Source organism: Thalassophryne amazonica, chromosome 11 (genome assembly GCF_902500255.1).
Source record: "Thalassophryne amazonica chromosome 11, fThaAma1.1, whole genome shotgun sequence".
Lineage (NCBI taxonomy): Eukaryota > Metazoa > Chordata > Actinopteri > Batrachoidiformes > Batrachoididae > Thalassophryne > Thalassophryne amazonica.
In genome coordinates this window covers 46,830,605-46,855,558 of record NC_047113.1, presented here as the reverse complement: position 1 = coordinate 46,855,558, position 24,954 = coordinate 46,830,605, and the positions used below count along the sequence as shown (strand labels likewise).

Below are 24,954 nucleotides of genomic sequence, written 5' to 3'. Positions count from 1 at the left end.
ACTTACCATTATATAGCAGCCGGACAAGAGGCTCAGAGACGATAAATAAGGTGGGAAACTGACAGAAAGTGAAAGGGAGGAGGAAGAACCACAGTGAAAATGTGAACGTTCGCTGCTACTACGGAAAAGCCAAAGTCATCAAATCAGAACAGGCATTTGTGTTGTCTGTTCCGACCACCCGCCAAGCCTTTGTTTAGTCTTTGTAGCGTTCTCATATCCATGACACCGCCAACTACACTGACTCCACTCTGCGGTACTCTCAAACAAGACTTGTTTCGAGAGGTAAAGATCCTTCTCCAGGGCTTTGCCCTCTGTAGACCATGGTTCTGATGGATTGAGGCGCCAAGGCTTGCAGCTCAAGGAGAGTTAGCTTGGACATCCCCTAGTGTTCTTTGACAGAGTCTTTAATGCATGTGGGTCAAGTCCTGGCAGAGAATCTGAAGTTGGACAAAGCCTGCCTCTGTCTCTGTGATCGAGCCTACTGAGGTTTCAGCTTTTACAGATGTGTGGAGAAAGTGGGCATGCAGCAGGCCCAGGCTGGGAGAGCTGACGACCCGGAGGCGGAGTGCTAAATCTGCTTTTCAACAACACTCTCATGAATAGCGTGTGTCTGCTCCTTGTCTGTCTGCAGAGCAAGGTCACAGCTAACCGAGGCAGAGACTGCTGGGTATTTCCACCGTGTAAGGATATCTGAGCCCCTTTTTTCACCCCATATTATTATTATTTTCTATACAGGGCAGACAGCCAAACATCTTATCAGTTCTGTTATTATTGGTTTCAGTCCCTAAAGTCTCCAAGAGCAGAGGAGAGTCTGCTGATGAATGCAGTTTCTTTAGATGTATGTTTCCCCTGAGATCATTCATGAGCGATTCACATCAAGCAACCCACTGGAGAACCTGGAAGAATGTAACATCTCTGAGATCAGACGGGTCATAGGCGGCATTACGCTGAAATCAACTACAGGGAATCAACGCAGGGCAGTACATCTTGATTATGTCATGGCAGCGGTGTACAAAAAGATTTATTCAACCTGATGCTGAGACGATATCAGCAGTGTGCAACATCAGGAAAATGCCTCTTTGATTTCTTTTTCAGTCAAGAAAATGAGCTTGAAGCCAGCTTATTCCCATTTGGTCTACTCCCATTTCGTCTTCACCCATTTCCTCTAGACTCATTTTGACCACTTTTCCCATATTCTCTATACTCCTAGTTAGTCTACTACCCAAAAGTGTTGAACTTATAAATAAATCAAAGAGGAGTGATATTGCCACGTGAAATTTTGTAATAACATGTTGCTATTGATTTGAAATTTTGAAAAATAAATAAATACAAAAAAACGTGTTGTCATTTAAGACATCAATAGTATGAAAAAATAAACATAATAATAAAAACTGCACTTTTAGTCAAAGGTAGACGAAATGGGAAAACTGTCAAAATCGGGTGTAGATGAAATGGGACATAGACCACATGGGAGTAGACCAAATGTGAAGTTACCAAATTTCGTATCCAGGGGCAACAACCTGCTGCTTCATTTCCTCCAACTAAAAACTCTTCCAATCTGCTTTGAATCGATTCCTTCTGTTCTGCACAAGACCAAATCCTAACTGGGAAGAACCCGACACATCATGAATCTAAATACAAGCTGAGAGAATTATTATTATAGAATCTTCTACTCTCATCGTAGTCAGACATACATCATTGCTGCGTTCGGCTAAACCCAGCCCAGCAACGATTCAGTCAGACTCCGAGAGAGAAATATGGTAACCCACTAATCATTCTGCCAAAGACTTCCTGAGAAGTCTGAATAATGCATGGGCAGGATTTTCAACTAATTCTAGTGTGTCGCCGAACCTAATATCTCATGCAGCCATAAATAGTAGGGAAATAAATGTTTAGTAAGTCACCAGCAGACAAGTAGGGAATCCATCAGGAGATCAAGAGCCAAGAAAGAATCAAAGCTGCACGTTTTTCAAGGAGTAGAAACTTTCCAAGCTTGAAAAGATTTGGACGATCCTTTGTGCAAAGGGCTTCAAAGAGTCACACATGATGAAAACACTTCAGGGTGTTTCAAAAAAAGAAAACCAAATCAAAGCAACTAAGTCAGTCTGAGACAGACAAACCACAACAATGTTAGAACCGTATGGAGAATCAAAGACCATTTCATTTGGGACTAAATCCAAGCCCAGATCCTAAATCAAGACAGTGACCATTACATGTGCCTTCTGCCAGCAAGTCTAATTACCAGCTACAGCTGGAGTTAACTTACAATTAGAGTTCTACACTCTTATCCCTCATAAACCTTTAGTAATGGAAGGACACAGCAAGCAACTAATTAAACCAATTAGAGAAAAAAAAGTAGGTGGTGAGTTTCTCCTTTTGCAGGAACACCCTCAAACTCCTTCAGGAGGCAGTGGTTGAAGATACATTCCACAAGCATGACACAAGTACTTTATCTCAGCTTTTGTGTCTGTGAGACTGAAATTATACATTGTTAAAAAACCATTTGTCACTGGAGAGATTGATGGGCCTCTTTGGGGAAAATAGACATTTGTCCTCATCATGTCCAAAATGTCACTGAATACTAATTTGTGTTGTTCTATTTTTACTTCACTTTGGAATGTCTGAGCACAAAAAATACTTGAAAAAGAAAAAAAACAGGTGTCCTGCCCAATGTGCTGCATGTGGGCCCAATGCTACCAACACTTAACGTGCCATCCACTAGAAAAATTAAACCAAGATCGCAAGAAGAGTTTGTCTGCCAGATGTGTTGTCATAGACATTGTGATATACCAATGAAGTACAACTTGGCCAATGTTAATGCAAAATATTTTGAACTCTTTTTATGCAGCAAAGTCTGGGAATGTAAGAGATACACAGGCAGGAAACACTGACTTCAAGTATCATTTTACTGATTTAATTGCCAAATGAAAAATAAAATCCTCAAAAATTTGATGTGGATTGTTTTTTAAAATGCAATTTATGATATACAGTCCCAAGAAGTTAAGACTCATTATTGTTATTTTCATCATTATTATTATTATTATTATTATTATTATTATTATTATTATTATTATTTGAATGACTGCACGCTAATCGTAATAATGCACTTTGTTTTTATGCTATTCTGGTTTTTCTATTTCCTGTTTCTTCAGCTTGGTAAAAACTTTGTAAAAACCTTGTAACTGCTCGATGAGCCCCACCCCCACCCCCGACTGTGGACTGGATGCCTGTATGGCCTCTCATCAATTGTTATGTTCTGTTCTGTATTGTAAACCTTTTTGGTAGAATGGCCTCAGCAGTGGGTCACCCCTCTGAGTTTGGTCTGCTTGAGGTTTCTTCCTCAACATCATCAGAGGAAGTTTTTCCTTCCCATTGTCACCTGTATGCTTGCTCTAGGGGTTGGTAAGGTTAGACTTTACTCGTGTAAAGCGCCTGGAGGCAGCCTTCTTGTGATTTGGCTCTATATAAATGAAATTCATCGTGCATCGTCCCACCATGAAAATAAATCCATGATGTCATCTTGCAATTTCTTGCTACTTCTGCAGCAGAACCTAACTTCTTCTCTTCTGGAACAGAATGCAATTTCATACTCAGTTCATAATTCAAACACTTCTTTGGTAATGTGGCTCAAAGGGCCAATAAAAATGTCCTGAGAACTGGCGCCCACCTATAACAGGCAGCGTGGCTTTTATTCTCGCCGTATGGTATCAAACGGGATATCACTGAAGACTTCTTGCTGGTCTAAATCTCCAGGTTGTTTCATGACATGCATCACTACTCCTAGGTGTTAATGGAAAGTAGATTAGATTAGATTAGATTAAATTAGAAATTAGAAATGTATTATTCCCTTGGGAACACTCCCTCAGGGGAATTGAGGTTCCAGCAGCATTGTATAAAAGCACACAGGGCATCAAAAGTGAAAGTTTAAAAAAAAATGGAAATATAAATACCAGACATACTGATTGCTACTGGTTTACTGGCTATTACTGTTCTTCTCCTTCCCGTCCTCTGTCTTCCTGTTACACCTCCTCCCATATGAAGTTCATTTTGTTCATCTGTTCCCAGGGTTATACTTCCATCCTCTGGTGGTTGGATTGAACTACAGTATGCCAACGAAGTCCAGATTGGAAGCTGTATAAATGTTTGCCTGCTGGAACAGGGTGTCTCATTTGATGAAGAAAACATTATGAGTGTGCATGTACTTCTAAATGGACAAACTCAAACTCAGAAAAGCCTTCAGGCTTATTTGGAAAAGAAAAAAACACCCTTTTCTGAATAAACAACCAAATAAAATCATTGGCAATGCAGTGCTATTTGTGAACCTGTCTGGTATTGATATAACAGCAGTGTAACTCATGAAAGTATCCCTGGAGACACATCCAAATATAAACAACCTGAAATACATCGCCTGCCAATCTAGCCAGCAGCAGCCATCTGGTCCTCTCCACTTACAGTGCTGAATAGGAAAATGAGAAAATAAATAGCCAGCAGCACCACATTCCTCTTAATGCTGACTCGAGTCAACCGACTTCTCGCGCTCCGGCCCACAGGTGATCAAGCAAGTGTAAAATTTTAATACGAATAAATTCATCGCCACAGTCCCAGAGGTGTCTGTGTTTCCAGATGCTGGTTAAAGCGATGTTTGACCTTGTGTTTGGATTGTGAGTCTCTCGGTGTCCAGAGGGATGTTTTTAAGTGCTGCAAAGTTGTGTCTGGGTTTCGGTTTCAAGACCCACTTAAAGGTTACGTGTTGGCAAACCGGCTTGAAATGTTTTTGCTTGAGCAGCAAACCTTTTTCTTCTGCCAAACTCGCAAGCGTACCAACTCCGCTCTTATTTTCGTTCCCCTCTAATTAGGAAATGGGTGGATGAGGAGGAGAAAAGGCGGATGATTGGAAAGACAGCCACAAAAGTAAAGGAAGGGGAAGCTGTCAATGAAAGTGGTGAAAGAGGAGAATCCTGGGTAAGAACCGAGTGAGAGGCAGAGATGGTTTTTAATCTTCGCAGACGGAAGCCTTTGTGTGGTTGTTCGTGATGAGGTTGTGTTGTGATAACCCTCAACAGGAACATATTTATAAGCTGAATGAGGGGAGTTAAAAAAAAACCTTAGGTACCAACGATGTTTGCCAACAAACGTCCTCTGAATAATGTTGTGCAAGATACACCAGAAATATGGAGTCACTCATCCCAAGGCTTAACACCCACACGCAAACCCAACCCAGACCTCTTACTCATATCAAACAGCACTAAACTCTTCATGTTAGTGTAAGAAAGAAAACCTCCCGAGGCGTCCCACTTTCTGCAGCCCTCTAAATGTTTTGCCAAACTCCAAGTGTATGTGTTAAAGGGGAACTCCAGGATTTTGCAACCCGGGTCCTATTTTTGGATGTTTTTTTGGTGCAAGATTTCAGTAGGGACAAAAACAATTGGTCACATATTGGACTAAACAGCTGGTCCATAGTGAAGTAAACATCAAAGTATTTAACCATGATGTTGTAAATAGACATTGGTACTTGTGGTTCATTGGAAAACAAAAGAAATAAGCCCCTTGTTGACAACTGACCTATATGGACTTAGGGGCTAGAGCAGCAGCCTAAACCTGAAAAAAGACAGCCTATGTTGGACTTGACAAAAATTGGAGGTCCACCCCTTCTCAATTCCATGTGAGATTTCGTCTGCTCGCGTAGCTGTTATTTTAGTGTCGCTATGATTTGATATCCTTGTATGGAATTCAGAATGGATGATAATCCAATTTTTGGACTGGTTCAATATAGGTACACTTCTCCTATACTAGACCATCACCTTCCTGCAATGGGAGGTGATGGTCTTGTGGTTAAGGTGTTGGACTTGAGACCAGAAGATCCTTGGTTCAAATCCCAGCCTGAATGGAAAATCACTAAGGGCCATTGGGCAAGGTCTTTAATCCCCTAGTTGTTCCGGTGTCTAGTAAGCACCTTGTATGGCAGCACCCTCACATCAGGGTGAATATGAGGCATTATTTGTAAAGCGCTTTGATGGCATCTGATGCAGATGGAAAAGCGCTATATAAATGCAGTCCATTTACCATTTACCACTGACAGGTGAAATGAATAACACTGATTACCATGTTACAATGGCACCTATCAGTAGGTGGGATATATTAAGCAACATCCAAATTGTGATGGCTAAATTGTGTGGGATGTTCCTAGTCTGTAGCAGTCAGTACCTACCAATGGTTGAAGAAAGTAAAACCAGTGAACAATCCAATCGAGTATTTGTGGAATGTGCTGGACAAACAAGTCCTATCCTCCATGGATAGGACTTGTCCCATCTCTCAATTTACAGGAATTAAAGGATCTGCTGCAAATGTCTTAGTGTCAAATGCTAGAAGACACCTTAAGTGGTCTAGTGGAGTCCATGCCTTGTCAGGTCAAAGCTACTGAGGTGGCAAAAGGGGGATTTACATAGTATTAAGCAGGTGGTCACAGTGTTATGGCTGATCAGTGTAAGTGGCTGCCTGTATAATCAGTTGCTTTAAAAGGTTTTCTGAGATACACATGGACATGTGTTCATTGGAATCCTCTGCAGGGCACTCTAATGATATGTTTGCCTATTAAATGTCAACAAGAAGCTGTTTACTTTGAGGTGTTTAAGTTGCCCCAAAGGCTTTCATTGTATAGCTATTTAGCCTGTCACATTGTTAGCGTTATAACTGCCCCAGGTGAAAAGGTGAACCCAAAAACATAAAAATAGAACCCAGGTTGAAAATCCTGGAGCTGCCCTTTAAGGTGTTTTGGAGTAACGAGGACCACAGTGTTTGCTCAGCGGGGAATGTGTTGTTCCTGCTTCTGGTTGAGTGTTTCAGGTTGAATGTGATCACCACCTCCTAAATGGAAAGATGTCGCTGATGTCTTACTACAGCAAGGCCACGCTCTGAGCGAGTCGATGACGCTCGTTGAACACATTCACATTTTACTTGATAGTTTGCAGCTGCAGACGCATCGAAATGCAAACACACAGCTGAAGTTGTTCTGAAGCGTCTGTAATGTGAGGGGAGGCTACACAGGAAACGATGCTTCACACCAAAATATCCATCGTCTTTGAAGACGTATTTCCCCTTCGGCTCCTCTCGTTCTCTCCGCCCTTAGTCTTCATTTGTCAGCCTCTTTTCCTTTGACCTTTAACTCACCCAATCAGCCGGCTGAGCCACTTATGCAAATTATATCTGTAGTTATAGAGTCATAATATCATGATCTGTTATCAGCTGGCGGGGGGTGGGGGTTATGTATCGCCCCTTTATGTCTGTTTGTGGACAAGATATCTGAAAAAAATAGCTGATGGATTGATAGACAACATTTTGTCAGAAGAGTTCCAAAGAGTAGATGAGTTTGTCTTTTAACCTTTTAAAACAGCATGATTAAATCAGTATGTAGAATATTGATTACTGAGATTCAATAGACTTTACAAATCATTGCTGTTTTACCAAATTAAAAATAATAAAATCAATGAGACACATTCTAAAAGCATTAATTAACCAATCAGCAGAGGCCTTGGTGGTGACCAAGCTGACGCTGTGGAAGTGAAAAAAAATGACAAATAAGCTTATTTCAAACTAACACATAGAGAGAAGGAAGAAGTGTCTGCTTTGGTTACATTCCTAAAAAATATTTTCCACAGGGTTGTGTTTGGTTCAACAATTCAACAAAGAGAAAACAAACGCTTATTTCTGTGATTTTGTGCATTTTGCTTTGGAAACCATTGTCTTTCAATGTCAGGGATTCCATTCAGTGTTTACCTCACTCAAACATCTTCCGAGCTGTCTTTTTCTTTCACAGCTAAATTCATTCCTCCTTGTGGACGTGTGACCATGGATTTGGGCTTCAGAACATAACTGCTGTGTAACCGCTGTCAGAAAGTTACAGTTTACTTCTTTAATTTAATACCTTTCTGTGGGAATGCAGCCAGTCTCTCTCGCTGACAACCACACCTGCTCCTAATCCATCGTCAATCCAGTTTCCACTAACTGTCCAGCAGATGGCAGATGTGTGTATGAGATATTACATAGGCAAGACAATACTTTCAACTGATCTGCAGTCTTGTATAAAGTACCTCAAAGTGATAATTGAGTGAAAGTACAAGTATCTTACCATAAAATTATTTTGGTAAAAGTTAAAGTCTCCTTAAAAATATTACTTGAGTAAAAGTCTTAAAGTATCTGACAATTACTGTACTTAAGTACCAAAAGTAAATTTCTCATATAAAAGGTACTTTAAGTAAAAGTATTGAGTAGAAATGTAAAATCCAAAACAGTTGGAGAGTGAAACACCAACACGAAAAGAAAGCAAGTGTGGTGTCTGGAGAAACCAGGAGAGGGACTCAGCCCCTATAAAAGGCTGGATCCGCCTCTGGTGGAACAGTTGATGTTGGTGATGGGATGAGTGAGCAACAGGTGGATGTATATAGCTGTAAATAAAGTTGCCGTTCTTTTTCTGAAGACGCCGTCTTTTTCCTGGAAGACCCACACACACTTTTCTGTTAAACACAACAGTCAGGCTCTTGTGAAACAGAACAGTCAGTGATATCTACACAGTTGTGACAAATTTAAGGAAAAGTAAAAAAAAAAAAAAAAAAAAATACAATGCATGTATCATCACCACCAACCACTGCAAAGCAACCAAACACAGTGCTCTTTGGACTCTCGAATCCAAAACGTGGTGACGCTTTTACACAGCGCTTCTCCACAAACATTTCAAATAAAATAAATGAAAAGAAACAGCCATGCAGGCCAGTTTTGTCAGTACTGAAGTTTTCCCCTTAACTGCACTGCAGTGGAAGCCGATCCGTGTGTATGTGTGTGTGCGTCAGCATGTACAGTGGTGGGCACAGCAAACCAAAACGTTAGCTTCAATAACGTAATCAGCTAACTGAAAAGTTATCTTTTTTAACGCAAAACCGATAAACTGTCTTAAAACTTATCGGAAAGTACAGATAACCGATAACTTTCAATTTTGCCTCCCATACGCTCTCAGCTGCTAAAGGTGCGTTTACACATAAGCAAGACGCGTTACGAATGTCATTTTCTGTCATTTGTGACACATTCCTGACATTCTTAATGTGACTTAACGCATCTGAATAGATTTCTTAATAGTGTGTGTTGGTGCGTGATATTCGTGATATTCTTGATATTTGTGGAGCATGTTTTTGCCTGTCAAAAAATCTTCCACGAATGTCACACACCACCCTCATTTTGTCTCACGTCGTGGAGGTCGCAACTGAGCGTACTGATCCGTTTTGATGAGTATTGATCCTTAATAGAACGTGACAACGTTCGTAGTGGTTCCTGTGATGGTTCTTGGAGCCCAAACTGTCACGCGTTATTACGAAGTGACACGGAAACTGTCAAGTTTTGACACGACTTGTAACGCGGCGTCACATTTCACTGTGCGCCATGACGGATCAGTTTTCTGTCACGTGCGCACAATTAAACTCGGCTCCAAGTGTCGGTCCACAGTTCCGGCTGAAGCTCCTCAGGATGCTCCTGCAGGTGTTCCACCTGCTGTTGTAACTGATGAGCGGGAGAACAAGTCTGAGCAACTAGAGGAGCGAGAGGAGACTCACATGCAGCCAGACATCTCTGCACCTTCTCCAGTCCAGCAGAGGAAGAAGCGCGCGCACAATTAAACCCTACTGCACCGCAATCAGTTTGATTGCTGACACCAAGTCGGCTAAAAGTCTAATTTCAGTGCTGTTCCGCGCGCTCCTGCAGGTGTTCCACCTGCTGCATGTGCCTGATGTTTGGGAAGATGCACGAGACGAGAGCCGCATGAAGCCACACATCTGGTGCTGTCCTCCTCCTCCTCTCTGCGCCACTCCATGGCACAGAGCCCAACTACGCATGCAGTCACAAAGTTCTTCTGAAAAACTGGAGCGATCTGAATTCGGATGGATGAATATGGGTGTGTGTGTGGAGACAATTCACCTCGTTCACAACGTGACAGAACTTAACGATGCGCTGTTACGCGCAATAGTGCGCAACAACGTGGAACACTATTCTTGACCATGCGTAATGGTTCCTGATCATTCTCCAGCAACACGTGCCATTAATCGTAACGTGTGGTAACAGGTTGCAGCAGTTCCTGAGGACACCTGACACCTCTGCCCCGAATAATCACATTCGTGATCAGCGATCAAGAATGTGCACTTCGTGGCATTCGTGACTTGTCGTTGTTATGTGTAAATGTAGCATAAGAAGCTGATTTTGAGTTTAAACACCACCAAACCTTCTAACAGAACCAATGGCAATCACAAACCCAAACACCCAATGAGCCAGCGCTTCTGTCTTTGTGCGCTCTACCCCTTGCTGTAGGGAAGCATCATTTACCCTGATAGGATACAGTGGCCCAGCGATGAGGCAGAGGTCTTGAAATGGAAAGCAGGTTTGAATTATGGTTTTGCTTTAAAATTAAAATTATTCCAGATAGAATAACTATATTAATGTAAACTATTAAAATGTACAAAGTGATATATAACATCTCTATCTGTTCATTTTAAAATAATGCACTAATTCTGAAGATTTGAACATTAACACACCAAAGGGATTATGGGTAAACTAAACCTCCGCTCATACTGATTGGTTGATTCATTCATTCTATGTAAAAACCAACACAAGTGAAGCAATGTAACATGTTGGTGTTTACAAATAAATGTGCTTTTGTAAAATACGTAATTTTTCTCATTTGTATAAAAAAGAAAGAAATTTTCAAGATCCCGCTAGACAGCGCCTAAGCGCATGCATGATGTCATCCCAACTCTGTCCGGTTAGGGAGACAAGGTTTCTTTTAGTAACAAGAACTGTCAAAAAACTTTCTCGTGTGTGGTTGCTGGAGTTGTGTGGTGATAGGAATCGCCTTTTGAATGCTTGAATAATAATCCTCCTCTGAGCCACAGCATGCTCTTCTTCCATATAAACTCCAAACCATATTCCAACCGTTCTACCTCTAATCCCATAAACTACCCATATCCTGCACTTCATTGGCCCATGACCCTGCTGGGTCACTGGAGCACAAACAAAGATTGCCTGACAATCTCCCACAATCTGTTCCAGTCTTTTTAGACCTCTGGGATGTAGCAAAACTGGCCTATCCTCTCTTTGATGTCGTTCTTCCACCTCTTTTTCTCTCTGCTTCTATGACACCATTCTTGGCAAAGCCATCTGATCATGACATATGTCCGTACCACCCGAGTTTTTATAAGCTGACACCTACTTTGAACTTCCTCACTGGTGATGTGATACTTCTAAGAGATATTTAAAGACTGTTTCAGGAACATCTGTCTACCGCCACAATCTGTCTTTGGAGATCCAGGAACAATGATACTGACACTGTCGGATGCCCTTCCTGACACAATGCCACATTACATTAAGAAATGTGGCAGGGGTGGGGTTTGAACTGGGAACCTTCTGCACTGAAACCAAGTACACTAACCATTTGGCCGCCACCCCTGTTGCTAAGTCATTGCTACTGAATCTACATTATTATGAGGATCCACACAAAGACACATAAGCATGCAGGTACTATATACAGTGCCTTCCAAAAGTACTGGAACACGGTATTTCACACATTTTAGTTTGTTTATGCCATTTCAAATACAAAAAATACAAAAAAATAAATTATCTTCCTTAAACTCAAACTGAAAGCAAATCTCTCCAACATTTAATTAAAAATATAAAGATGATGGGTAATGGAACACTTTTGATATAATAGGAGGGTTTTCTTAAAAAAAAAATAAAAAAAAAAGAGCTAAAAGTTCAGCTACAATTTGCCAGAAGGTACATTTGAGATGCAATCCTAAATTTGATGTTTTGGTTAAAGAAAACCCTCCTCTGTACCACTTCATCATGAAGCTGTATAACTGAGGATACAAAATCCAAAACATGCACTGTGCACAATTTCTCCAATCACAGCCACAGAAGCCTGTAACTTCTTCTGGGTTGTCTGGGTGTCTTGGTGGCTTTCCTCACTCTTCTCCTTCTTGCACAGTCACTCAGTTTTTGAGAACTGTCTACTCCATGCAGATTTACCATAGAGTGCCATAGTGTTTGTATTTCTTTGTAACTGATGTAAATAAAGTTCAAGACATATTCAGTGACTTGGAAATGTTCATGTATCCATCCCCTGACTTGTCTGAAGAAAACTGGCAATAAAACTGATTATTATTTGCAGGTATCATACCAAAGTGTTATATTACTTATGCAACCCATCATCTTGGCTTTTATATTGTTAATTAATTTATATCAAGTTGTAGAGATTGGCTTTCAGTTTATGTTTAAGGAAGATAATTTTCAAAACTTGACTTTTTTTTTGTTGTTGTTGTATTTTTTGCATTTGAAATGACATAAATTAAAATGTGTGAAATGCCAAGTGTTCCAATACTTGTGGAGGGCACTGCATGTACTTTTGTTGTTGTCGTTTACTGAACACTATGTATTATTTCATGAGAAATTTATGAAAATGATCAAACATGCCATCTTGGTTTTGGTCCTGCATATGTAGTCTTACCAAAATATTATTGGTGCTTCTTTTACCCATGCCTACTCCTCAACTAAGTTTCATAAAAATCTGTCTATACATTGTTTTGTAACCCTGGTCACAACTACAACAACAGCCCCAGGTGAAAACCTTCTTGGTACAGAAAATAATGCTTATTTCTCCCAACAATAAATAAATTAAAAAGCACAGTACACACAACAGAATGTAAGAACCCAGTGAAGCCTGTCAGTGGGGAGGAGGAGATAAAGTTGTCATGGCTCAGTGGAGGAAATGCTGCTCCACAGTGAGTGGGTTGGCATCATTATCTTTCCTGTGTAGTCAGGAAATCAAATCGGAGAGCACATCAACAGGATATTAAAGAGGACAATGTGGTTGACACAAATCAACAAACTGTCTCAGCTGATGAAAAGGCCCAATGATGCTGTAGGACATCCTTATTGCAAAACAGTCCATGCCCATACATACGAGGTCTGTCAATAAAGTAACGGTCCTTTTTATTTTTTTCAAAAACTATATGGATTTCATTCATATGTTTTTACGTCAGACATGCTTGAACCCTTGTGCGCATGCATGAGTTTTTCCACGCCTGTCGGTGACATCATTCGCCTGTGAGCACGCCTTGGGAAGGAGTGGTCCCGCCCCCTCGTCAGATTTTCATTGTCTGGAAATGGCGGAATGAAAAGGACTTTTTTTCCATCAGAATTTTTTCAGAAGCTGTTAGAGACTGGCACCTGGAAACCATTCGAAACATTTATCTGGCTTTCGGTGAAAATTTTACGGGCTTCACAGAGAATAAGGTCTGTTAGTACAGCTTTAAGAACCCCTTTAAGGACCCATTTAAGGACGCTCGGCACGCCATGCTCCGAGCTGCGACAACGCGGCACAAGCCACCGGACCATTTCTAAACGGATGGCTCTGTGGATACGAGACTGTCGTGTGCTCTTTCTCTGGTTATCACAAGAGCTGGACATCAGCCATTTTCCGGCATATTTAACTTTTAACAAGAGATTTTGTCATGGAAAGCCGTGCAGATGATTCGCGCGTCACGACAGATTCGCTTTGGAAGCGAGACAAAGAAACACCTCCGTTTCGGCGTGCCAGAGGACAAGTTTGGACATGCCCAGCTCTCCACAATTTCACTGATACTTACTGGACTGGTAAGCATTGAAAGCCGAGATAGACATGTCCAAACGTGTCCTCTGACACGCAGAAACGGAGATGTTCCTTTGTCTCGCTTCCAAAGCGAATCGGTCGTTACGCACGAAGCCTCCGTGCGGCTTTCCATGACAAAATCTCTTGTTAAAAGTGAAATCTGCCGGAAAATGGCTGATGTCCAGCTCTTGTGATAACCAGAGAAAGAACACACGATGGTCTTGTATCCACAGAGCCATCCGTTTAGAAATGGTCCGGTGGCTTGTGCCGCGTCGTCGCAGGTCGGAGCATGGCGCGCCGAGTGTCCTTAAAGGGATCCTTAAAGCTGTACTAACAGACCTTATTCTCTGTGAAGCCCGTAAAATTTTCACCGAAAGCCAGATAAATTTTTCGAATGGTTTCCAGGTGCCAGTCTCTAACAGCTTCTGAAAAAATTCTGATGGATAAAAAGTCCTTTTCATTCCGCCATTTCCAGACAATGAAAATCTGACGAGGGGGCGGGACCACTCCTTCCCAAGGCGTGCTCACAGGCAAATGACGTCACCGACAGGCGTGGAAAAACCCACGCATGCGCACAAGGGTTCAAGCATGTCTGACGTAAAAACATATGAATGAAATCCATATAGTTTTTGAAAAAAATAAAAAGGACCGTTACTTTATTGACAGGCCTCGTACCTAAACAAAAACCAGAATGCCCAGTTACCATTAAGATATTTTAATGCAAACAGTGAATCATCTACTGTATTTTTAAGTCATGTTTTTTTATGAGTTTGGGAGGTTCTGTAACTTTTATTTTGAAATGGCATATATGAAAAAAAGTACTATATAATCATTTTTGGCCACATGATGGAACATCCATGTGCATGACAAGCTGCTCCTGTATACAGAATGAGGTACTGTGATTCACATTCATGAGCAAAATGTGTTGGTACTGCACCATAAAGCTGGAGGAAGAAGTAGAAGAAGAAGAAGAGGAAGCTCTGAATGAGAAAAAACATTCTTTGTGTTTGAGAATAAGTGAATTAAATAATCATGCTCTCAAACTGAAGGACAAAGCTCTGGAATGAAAAGAGAGAATATAACCTTTATACAATTTATCACAACACTTGTTTGGAAGAGCAATGGCAATGCAACTAAGATAGTCTATATTTAACAATTGTTTTGCAAAACAGTTTTGTGCCTCCTTGTCATGCTCGGCCCTGGCTGGGAGTTTGGGTCTTAGTTCTTTGCGTTATTTCCTCTCTATGGTTTTCTGGTTTTCATATTTTTATACTTCATCATGTAAATCTCAGTTTGATTCTGTTTATTGCTTTTCTTTGTGTTGCACTTTCATCACTGGTTCATTCTTTGGTTATTGTATTCTTTCACTCTTGGTCCCTTTTGTTACTTTAATCTTAGTTTAATTCTATTTATCACATTTATTGTATTATGCTTTAGTCACAGGTTTTGGTTATTATTTATCTTCAGTGTTTCTTATCAGAGTATGTTCAGTTTGTTATTTAGTGCATTTTCTGTTTAGCAGTTATCTTGTTTTATTTATTGCATTACTCTGTAATCACCGGTTTTGTTTATTCTCTGTTTTACCAATAGTTTGTTTTGTCATCATCATTTAATGTATTGTTGTTCTCGACTTTATGTCTTGGCGACATATTGCCAATTACCAAAAGACCTTATAGAGACATCTCCGCGATGGAGCTTGATACATTGTGCTGACGTCAGGGAGATGTATGTGTGCTGTCTGGGATGCTTATAATGCAGAAAACAGGTATACCATTTTACGAGGCTTGTAATAGCTCACTCCATTTACTTTATCCCAGTTGATGAAAAGGCTCCATTAATGCTGCCTCTTAGGTTCAAGTTTGGGGAGTAATGAATTACATGTAGCAGGATTGTGTAATCAGGATGAAAAAAAAAAACATGAACATGTGTTTGACTACACTTAGGTTAAAATATGGAATATGATTACAGACACATTTTGTAGAAATTGTGTTTTACTGTCTGGATGACAGGAATTTCTGCACAAGATATCTCATCAGTCTGTTGTGAAGTGGAGTGAAACGGGCACTTGTTGCCTGCAAGCACGATGATGAGTGCCTACACTAAAACCATTTCACCTGTTTCATAGATGGATGAGTTACTCATTTTACCTTATGCAAGTGCAGTTTGTGGTGGTACAGCAGAAATCAATCCATTCCGCTGTGAGATAATGGAAAAAACATCTAACTATTATTAGATTATTAGATTTGGAAAATCCCTGTCCTTGATAAAATCAGTCACTATGGAGCATCTGGAGATTGAATTTTTTCTGTACTTACTAACTATAATCCAGAGTGAAGATGCGCCTATGAATTCAATGTTTGTTTAAATTTATCTTTAAATTTACGAGGTCTGTGAGAAAAGTATCGGACCTTTTTATTTTTTTCAAAAACCATATGGATTTGAATCACGTGTGATTGCATCAGCCAAGCTTGAACCTTCGTGCGCATGCGTGAGTTTTTTCACGCCTGTCAGTTGCGTCATTCGCCTGTGGGCAGGCTTTGTGTGAGCACTGGTCCACCCCTCTCGTTGTTTTTTCATTGTCAGAAGAATGTCTGAAGGACTGCCGTTTTGTTGCATTAAAATTTTTTCAGAAACTGCCAGACAACCAGCTGGAAACCATTTCGAAGATTTGGTTGGCTTTCGGTGAAAATTTTATGGGCTTCAGAGAGATTAAGGATTGTTACTGCCGCTTTAAGGACGGCCCACAACGCCGGAGGGCACACCGCGCCCCGAGCGGCCATCGACAGGCTTAAAGGAGCTGATCACTCCCAAATTTAAGGCTCTGTTGATGCAGGACGTCGTGTAACTAGCAGAGAAGTTTCATAAGAGGACGGGATCAGCACTTTATCGGCACATTCCACTGGAGATTTTGTAATAAAAGACGTGCGGACGGATTCGCGCATCAGGACGCAGCCGCTCATGGCGCTCGACAAACAACACCTCCGTGTTGGAAACCATTCGTAAGATTCAGGCGGCTTTCGATCGCTTTTCAGTCGAGTGAGTATCAGAGAAATTGTTTAACAGCTGGGCATGTTCCAACTTGTCCTGTAAGGCTTCCAACACGGAGGTGTTGTCTGTCGAGCACCATGAGCGGCTGCGTCCTGATGCGCAAATCCTTCCGCATGTCTTTCATTACAAAATCTCCTTTAACAGTGGAATGTGCCGATAAAGTGCTGATCCCGTCCTCTTATGAAACTTCTCTGCTAGTTACACGACGTCCTGCATCAACAGAGCCTTAAATTTGGAAGTGATCAGCTCCTTTCAGCCTGTTGATGGCCGCTCGGGGCGCAGTGCGCCCTCCGGCGCTGTGGGCCGTCCTTAAAGCGGCAGTAACAATCCTTAATCTCTCTGAAGCCCATAAACTTTTCACCGAAAGCCAACCGAATCTTCGAAATGGTTTCCACTGGTTGTCTGGCAGAGTTTCTGAAAAAAATTTGATGCAACAAAACGGCAGTCCTTCAGACATTCTTCTGACAATGAAAAAACGACGAGAGGGGTGGACCACTGCTCACACAAAGCCTGCTCACAGGCGAATGACGCAACCGACAGGCGTGAAAAAACATGCATCCGCACGAAGGTTCAAGCTTGGCTGATGCAATCACACGTGATTCAAATCCATATGGTTTTTGAAAAAAATAAAAAGGTCCGATACTTTTCTCACAGACCTCATATCTTCCAGACCACCCATTATTAAGGAAAATGAATAAAACATCAAGGGAATCTATAATTATCTATCTATCTATCTATCTATCTATCTATCTATCTATCTATCTATCTATCTATCTATCTATCTATCTATCTATCTATCCATCTATCTATCTCTGTGTCAGCCTTGGGAACTGTGTCCTCCTCTGCTCCTCTCTCATATGGGGTCCACCAAGGCTCAGTTCTAGGCCCTCTCCTTTTCTCTCTCTCTCTAAAATCCCACTCGGTTCTATGATTAGGAAGCATGGTATTCCTTTCCACTGTTATGCAGATGACTGTCACATGTATGTGCCTCTTAAAAAGAACAATGCACACTTCATTAGTCAAGTGTCTTGATGGCATAAAAGCCTGGATGGCTTTGAATTTTTAAAATTTTAATGACAAGAAAATTGAAGTGATGGTTTTTGGCAGCACCTCTGGGACCCCCTATTAGATATGGGTTCCCTGGCCAAGTATATGAAGTCAATCATCACATATCGAGGGGATGAAGTGGATGCAGATCTGAAATTTGACAGTCATATCAGGGCCATTGTTAAATCAACCTTTTTTTCCATATGAGGCAGCTGGCCAAAATACAGCCAATTCTTTCGAAGCAGCAATTTAAGACAGTAATCCATGCCTTTGTTAGTACTCGGCTGGATTACGGTAATTCATTGTATGTGGTGGTTAATGCGTTCTCCATCGCCCTTCTTTAGATGGTACAAAATGCTGTGGCATGTCTTTTAACGGGTGCACATAAAAACGAGCACATTTCCCCCATTTTAGCCTCACTCCACTGGTTGCGATTACATTTTAGGATTCATTTTAAAATTCTTTTGTTTTTAAATCCCTGAATGTGCTTGCCCCGCCCGACTTTTCTAAACTCCTACACCTTTGTAAACCCACCATCTCACTCAGGTCAGCTGCACCTGAGTGTGCCAAAAACTAAGCGGAAGCTCAGAGAGGACTGCCGCATTTGCTGTTGTGGCACCAAAATTATGAAACAACTTGCCTCAGCAGATTAGACAGGCTTCATTTCTGTCTGTTTTATAATCTCTTCTGAAAACTCATCTCTTCTCCTTGGCCTTTAACACCTAAGACGTTGACTTCATTCATTTATTTGATTTTATCTTATAGTATATATTCTATGGTTGTTATTTTTACTCATGTTTTATGACTTTTAATTATTTTTGTTGTTTTGTTTACAATTTTATGTGAATTATGTCTTTTAGGATGATTTTTATTTATTCTTCTGTACAGCACTTTGGTCCACTATCTATTTATATTAGCCAAGTCACCTGCATGTGTGTGTATGGCTTCGATCAAGCAGAAACTGGGGAGAGCTGACATTTGCTGGTTGGTGTGCTTATGTATTTTGGGTCAAGGACGAATGCTGCAAAAACGGGAAGTTGACAGGACTAATATTTTTTGGAGAAATTTGCGATATTAGCTAACCAGTGAACATTGGACATTGTGCTGCAATGTACCATGAGAGCTTGGGGTTTTAAATGTTGTTATTGTGGTCCATGTTAGATTAACAGTGTTGCAATGCAACAGTGCCATGACAATAAACATCTGAATTCTGTTGTTAGTGTTATTGATTTATTTTGTTTTTGTAGTTCAAATGGTTTAGTCAGTTTAGTTAAGTGTTATGTTGGTGTTACCATGAGTGAAAAGTGTAGTGCTTTTTATGTCTTCTGCCACCGGCTGTGTTTGTGGGTGTGTCAGCTTGCGGCAGAATGCAGAAAATACAAAAATCTGTGCGTTGATGTGTATGTATAACTTTGATCCCAGACAAACTGGGGAGCTGACATTTGTTATTTGGTATGTTTACGTATTTTGGGTCAAGGATAAACGCTGCCAAAACAGAATGTTGATAGGACAAATATTCTTGGAGAAACTATGGATATTAGCTAACCACACTGAACAATGTGATAATTACATTCTGGATGCACACGCAATTCCAGCAAGGGGTGGTAAATCATCTATATATTAAAAGTGTGCCCTGTGTGCATGCGTGCATGTGTAATTTTATTTAGTACAACCCCAATTCCAATGAAGTTGGGACGTTGTGTAAAATGTAAATAAAAACAGAATACAATGATTTGCAAATCCTCTTCAACCTATATTCAATTGAATACACCACAAAGACCAGATATTTAATGTTCAAACATTGTTGTTTTTGTGCAAATATTTGCTCATTTTGAAATGGATGCCTGCAACACATTTCAAAAAAGTTGGGACGGGGCAACAAAAGACTGGGAAAGTTGATGAATGCTCGAAGAACACCTAATTGGAAACAAGTGAGTGTCGTGATTGGGTATAAAAGGAGCATCCTCAAAAGGCTCAGCCATTCACAAGCAAAGATGGGGTGAGGATCACCACTTTGTGAACAACTGCATGAAAAAAATAGTCCAACAGTTTAAGAACAATGTTTCTCAAAGTTCAGTTGCAAGGAATTTAGGGATTCCATCATCTACAGTCCATAATATAATCAGACGTTTCAGAGAATCTGGAGAACTTTCTACACATAAGCAGCAAGGCCAAAAACCAGCATTGAATGCCCATGACCTTCAATCCCTCAGGCGGTACTGCATTAAAAACCATCATTGTGTAAAGGATCTTGCCACATGGGCTCAGGAACACTTCAGAAAACCATTATCAATTAACACAGTTCATTGTTACATCTACAAGTGCAAGTTAAAACTATACCACGCAAAGCAAAAACCATACATCAACAACATCCAGAAACGCCGTCGCCGTCTCTGGGCCCGAGCTCATTTGAAATGGACAGACGGAAAGTGGAAAAGTGTGCTGTGGTCTGATGTCTCCACATTTCAAATTATTTTTGGAAATTGTTCAAACTCAAATTGTTCATGGACGTTGAATCCTCCAGACAAAAGAGGAAAAAGACTATCCAGATTGTTACCAATGCAAAGTTCAAAAGCCAGCATCTGTGATGGTATGGGGGTCTGTTAGTGCCCATGGCATGGGGGTCTGTTACTGCCCATGGCATGGGGGTCTGTTAGTGCCCATGCCATGGGCAACTTTCACATCTGTGATGTTACCAGCAATTCTGAAAGGCACATCCAGGTTTTGGAGCAATACATGCTGCCATCCAAGCAACGTCTTTTTCAGGGATGTCCCTGCTTATTTCAGCAAGACAATGCCAAGCCACATTCTGCACATGTTACAACAGCGTGGCTTCGTAATAAAAGAGTGTGGGTACTAGACTGGCCTGCCTGTAGTCTAGACCTGTCACCCACTGAGAATTATGAAGCGCATTATGAAGCACAAAATACGACAATGGAGACCCCGGACTGTTCAACATCTGAAGTCATACATCAAGCAAGAATGGGAAAGAATTCCACAAGCTTCAACAATTAGTGTTCTCAGTTCCCAAATGCTTATTGAGTGTTGTTAGAAGGAAAGGTGATGTAACACAGTGGTAAACATACCACTGTCCCAGCTTTTTTGAAATATGTTGCAGGCATCCATTTCAACACAATAAAGTTGATCAGTTTGAACATTAAATATCTTGTCCTTGTGGTGTATTCTATTGAACATAGGTTGAAGAGGATTTGAAAATCATTGTATTCTGTTTTTATTTACATTTTACAGAATGTCCCAAATTCATTGTAATTGGGGTTGTAAGTTCAATGTAAGTACGAGGTCTGTCCATAAAGTATAGGTCCTTTTTATTTTTTTCAAAAACTATATGGATTTCATTCATATGTTTTTACGTCAGACATGCTTGAACCCTCGTGCGCATGCGTGAGTTTTTCCACGCCTGTCGGTGACGTCATTCGCCTGTGAGCACTCCTTGTGGGAGGAGTCGTCCAGCCCCTCGTCGGAATTCCTTTGTCTGAGAAGTTGCTGAGAGATTGGCGCTTTGTTTGATCAAAATTTTTTCTAAACCTGTGAGACATATCGAAGTGGTCATGGTTCGAAAAATTAAGCTGGTTTTCAGTGAAAATTTTAATGGCTGATGAGAGATTTTGAGGTGACACTGTCGCTTTAAGGACTTCCCACAGTGCGAGACGTCGCGCTGCGCTCTCAGGCGGCGTCATCAGCCTGTTTCAAGCTGAAAACCTCCACATTTCAGGCTCTATTGATCCAGGACGTCGTGAGAGAACAGAGAAGTTTCAGAAGAAGACGGTTTCAGCATTTTATCCAGATATTCCACTGTTAAAGGAGATTTTTTTAATGAAAGACGTGCGGACGGGTCCGCGCGTCGGCTCGCAGCCGCCGCGACGCTCCGCCACAGGAAAAACACCTCTGTTGGAAGCCTTAAGGACAAGTTGGAACATGTCCAGCTGTTAAACAATTTCTCATATACTCACTCCACTGAAAGCCATCAAAAGCCGCCTGGATTTTACAAATGGTTATCAACACGGAGGTGTTTTTCCTGTGCCGCCGCTCCGCGCCGGCTGCGTCCCGACGCGCAGACCCGTCCGCACGTCTTTCATTAAAAAATCTCCTTTAACAGTGGAATATCCGGATAAAATGCTGAAACCAACTTCTTCTGAAACTTCTCTGTTCTCTCACGACGTCCTGGATCAATAGAGCCTGAAATGTGGAGGTTTTCAGCTTGAAACAGGCTGATGACGCCGCCTGAGAGCGCAGCGTGACGTCTCGCACCGTGGGAAGTCCTTAAAGCGACAGTGTCACCTCAAAATCTCTCATCAGCCGTTAAAATTTTCACTGAAAACCAGCTTAATTTTTCGAACCATGTCCACTTCGATGTGTCTCACAGGTTTAGAAAAAATTTTGATCAAACAAAGCGCCAGTCTCTCAGCAACTTCTCAGACAAAGGAATTCCGACGAGGGGCTGGACGACTCCTCCCACAAGGAGTGCTCACAGGTGAATGACGTCACCGAAAGGCGTGGAAAAACTCACGCATGCGCACGAGGGTTCATACATGTCTGACGTAAAAACATATGAATGAAATCCATATAGTTTTTGAAAAAAATAAAAAGGACCTATACTTTATGGACAGCCCTCGTATATAATATAATTGTAAATACGTTAAAAATACATGGATGATACAAGAAAGTGAAAACACTTATTTCCATTGTGGTCCATTTAAAAATCAATTGACAAAATAGAAGTAATAATAATAATAATAATAATAATGTGTATATGATAACAAGAACCTAAACAATTTCTAAATACATTAAGACATTAAATTAACATTACAAAATTACGTAATTAACAGAAAATAAAACAGTTCAGTTCTTCTAAAACTGTTGAGGTCTAAGATTCTTAAAACATTCCGGACTCACACAGCATTCCACCTCATTATAGAAACTTTGCATAATTTATCACCACCCTTGAAAAATGTCAGCTACCTTTTTGATAAACATTACCCAATCGAGAGCCCGTGGATCCCCATGGGCAACATGCTAGTTGTAGAATAACTGTTGACTTGAAGTACAAACATTCCTCTGTTACACGTTTTCAGATAACCACAACCTGCACAACTGGTCAAAAGCCCCATCATCAAAGAAGCAAAAACGTAATGGGAAATGATAGAATAATGCAGTCTGCAACCTCACCACTAGGTGACACTAAATCCTACACAGTGTACTTTAATGCTGTATAGATGCAATGATGTGGACATTCTAATTTGATCTACAAAGCAATAATTTGTCACTCAGTCTTTTAATTCCTTTCAGATTTTTGGTGTTCTGTTTGCTCCTCCCCTCCTCCCTTCAGCCGAAGTAAATGTCAATCTGCAGGGGACTTTTATTGTCCTGAAGCCTTTTTTAATGAGGTGTTCGACCGAGCGTCAGCATTAAATCCACATCTAGTTTGACATTTCATATTCCAGCACTATAAATCCAGTGAAGCTTCCATTGATCCCCTACATTGATTTAACTTGGTCTCCCCACTGTGAGTTACAGCACCGCCCGGTACTGGGAACTCAGATGGTGGATGTACAGTATGTGCAGCTGCACGTCCTGGAAGCAGCTGCACAGCGGAAACCAGAATGCTCCATCTTTGCAATCCATGTTCACAGTCTGAGCAGCAGCTTATGGACATTGGTTGCACAAATCACCTCCAGCTATGCCTCACCGTCAGACAACAAAACTACAACTGTTACAAGTGTTACTTTAATTGAAATCCTCTATTTATTGAACTTGCATTATTGCTGGCGAGCGGCTGAGTGTCTTTGGGGCATGTGATTCATTTTGTCAGTGTAATGAGCTTTGTTTGGGTGGATATACCCATACACCTCAGAGGATTATCCTGTGCCACACATTAAGACTTTAGGGTGTCAGGTGCAGGGATGCATGACTCCATTTCTACAGGAGCACTTAAGCTCTCGGCTGCAGAGAGCAAATCATTGAGCGACATTATGAAACAATTATTATAATTCACTTTTAAAAACCAACTTTTATTCCTCTGAGCTTGAATCCTCTTGCATTACCAAGAGATTCCATCTGGTGTGTAGACTGTGTTGTTTTACATCACCTGCATTATCTTTTATCTGCTTTACTCTTGTAGTATTTGTTTAAAGACTCTCTACAGAACTTTGATGCACCGGATCAATCCAAAAGACTTTATTTTGCCCATGTATTACCCCATAGATGTGTCTGCCACCTGCTGGATGATTAGTAGATACTGGTTTGATGGTGGCTTAGGAGCAGGTGAGGTTGTTAGTGAAAGAGGCTGACCTTTCCACTCAGAAATGTACAAAATCAGAGAAATAAAGAGTTACTTTCTAATTGCCTCTAAATGTTCTAAAACTCAGGTAACAAAGTCAGGCTTTGTGGAAAGGCTTCTTCCTTCTTTTGCACTCTCTCAACATAACTGGTTTTGAAATTACATTAAGAATTAAATTAACTTGTTAGTTTAATTTCCAAAGTCTGGGTACAAGGCTTTACTTGTATGTTGTGCAAAAAAAAAGCCCTTAAAAATGCAATGGCATTGTTTTTATGTATATGATTTATTATATACAGCCTCAAGAAGTGTATTATTTAGTGTATTATTTACCTTTTCCCTATGAGCTACTGTTGCAGAAGAAAATAAAAATCACAGTATATAGTGATATCAAATTGAAATACTAATAAAATCGCATTTCTTATGTATCATGAAACATAGTGAACTGGCACTCAAGTGTTGTGATGAGGATCATATCGGGAGATAAGTACAAAAAAAAAACAAAAATAAAACAGGACCCATAAAAATTGTAATAAATCACACAAAGTCAAATTTCAAGAAATTTGCTGGACTTAAACTTCAGTCTGTCTATGATCATTGCCCAAAATTTCAGTTATCTTTGTCACTTTGCATAAAAGTCATGTTCTTTCAAAATTCTGGTCCAAATGGTATAATTTGTTGGCGAAATAGGCAAAATGTCTTGATTGAGCGAGACATGTTGGATAAGGGATTGTTGTTCCAATTGTCTTCCCCAACATGACTCGGTCAACCAAGGAAAAAATTTTTGCCTGGAGGCCTATTTTGACAACAAATCATACCATTTGGAACATAATTTTGAAAAAACATAACTTTTATGCAAAGAGGCCAAGTTAACTGAAATTTTGAG

General features: G+C 40.7%; 1 long non-coding RNA gene across 1 annotated transcript; it reads left to right on the top strand.

The window, feature by feature from the left end:
- Positions 1 to 4,277: 4,277 nt before the first annotated feature.
- On the top strand, positions 4,278 to 24,170 carry LOC117520086. The gene is made up of 3 exons (XR_004563527.1): positions 4,278 to 4,550; positions 4,857 to 4,962; positions 23,309 to 24,170. It is a non-coding gene; the product is annotated as an uncharacterized LOC117520086 (long non-coding RNA).
- Positions 24,171 to 24,954: the final 784 nt, after the last annotated feature.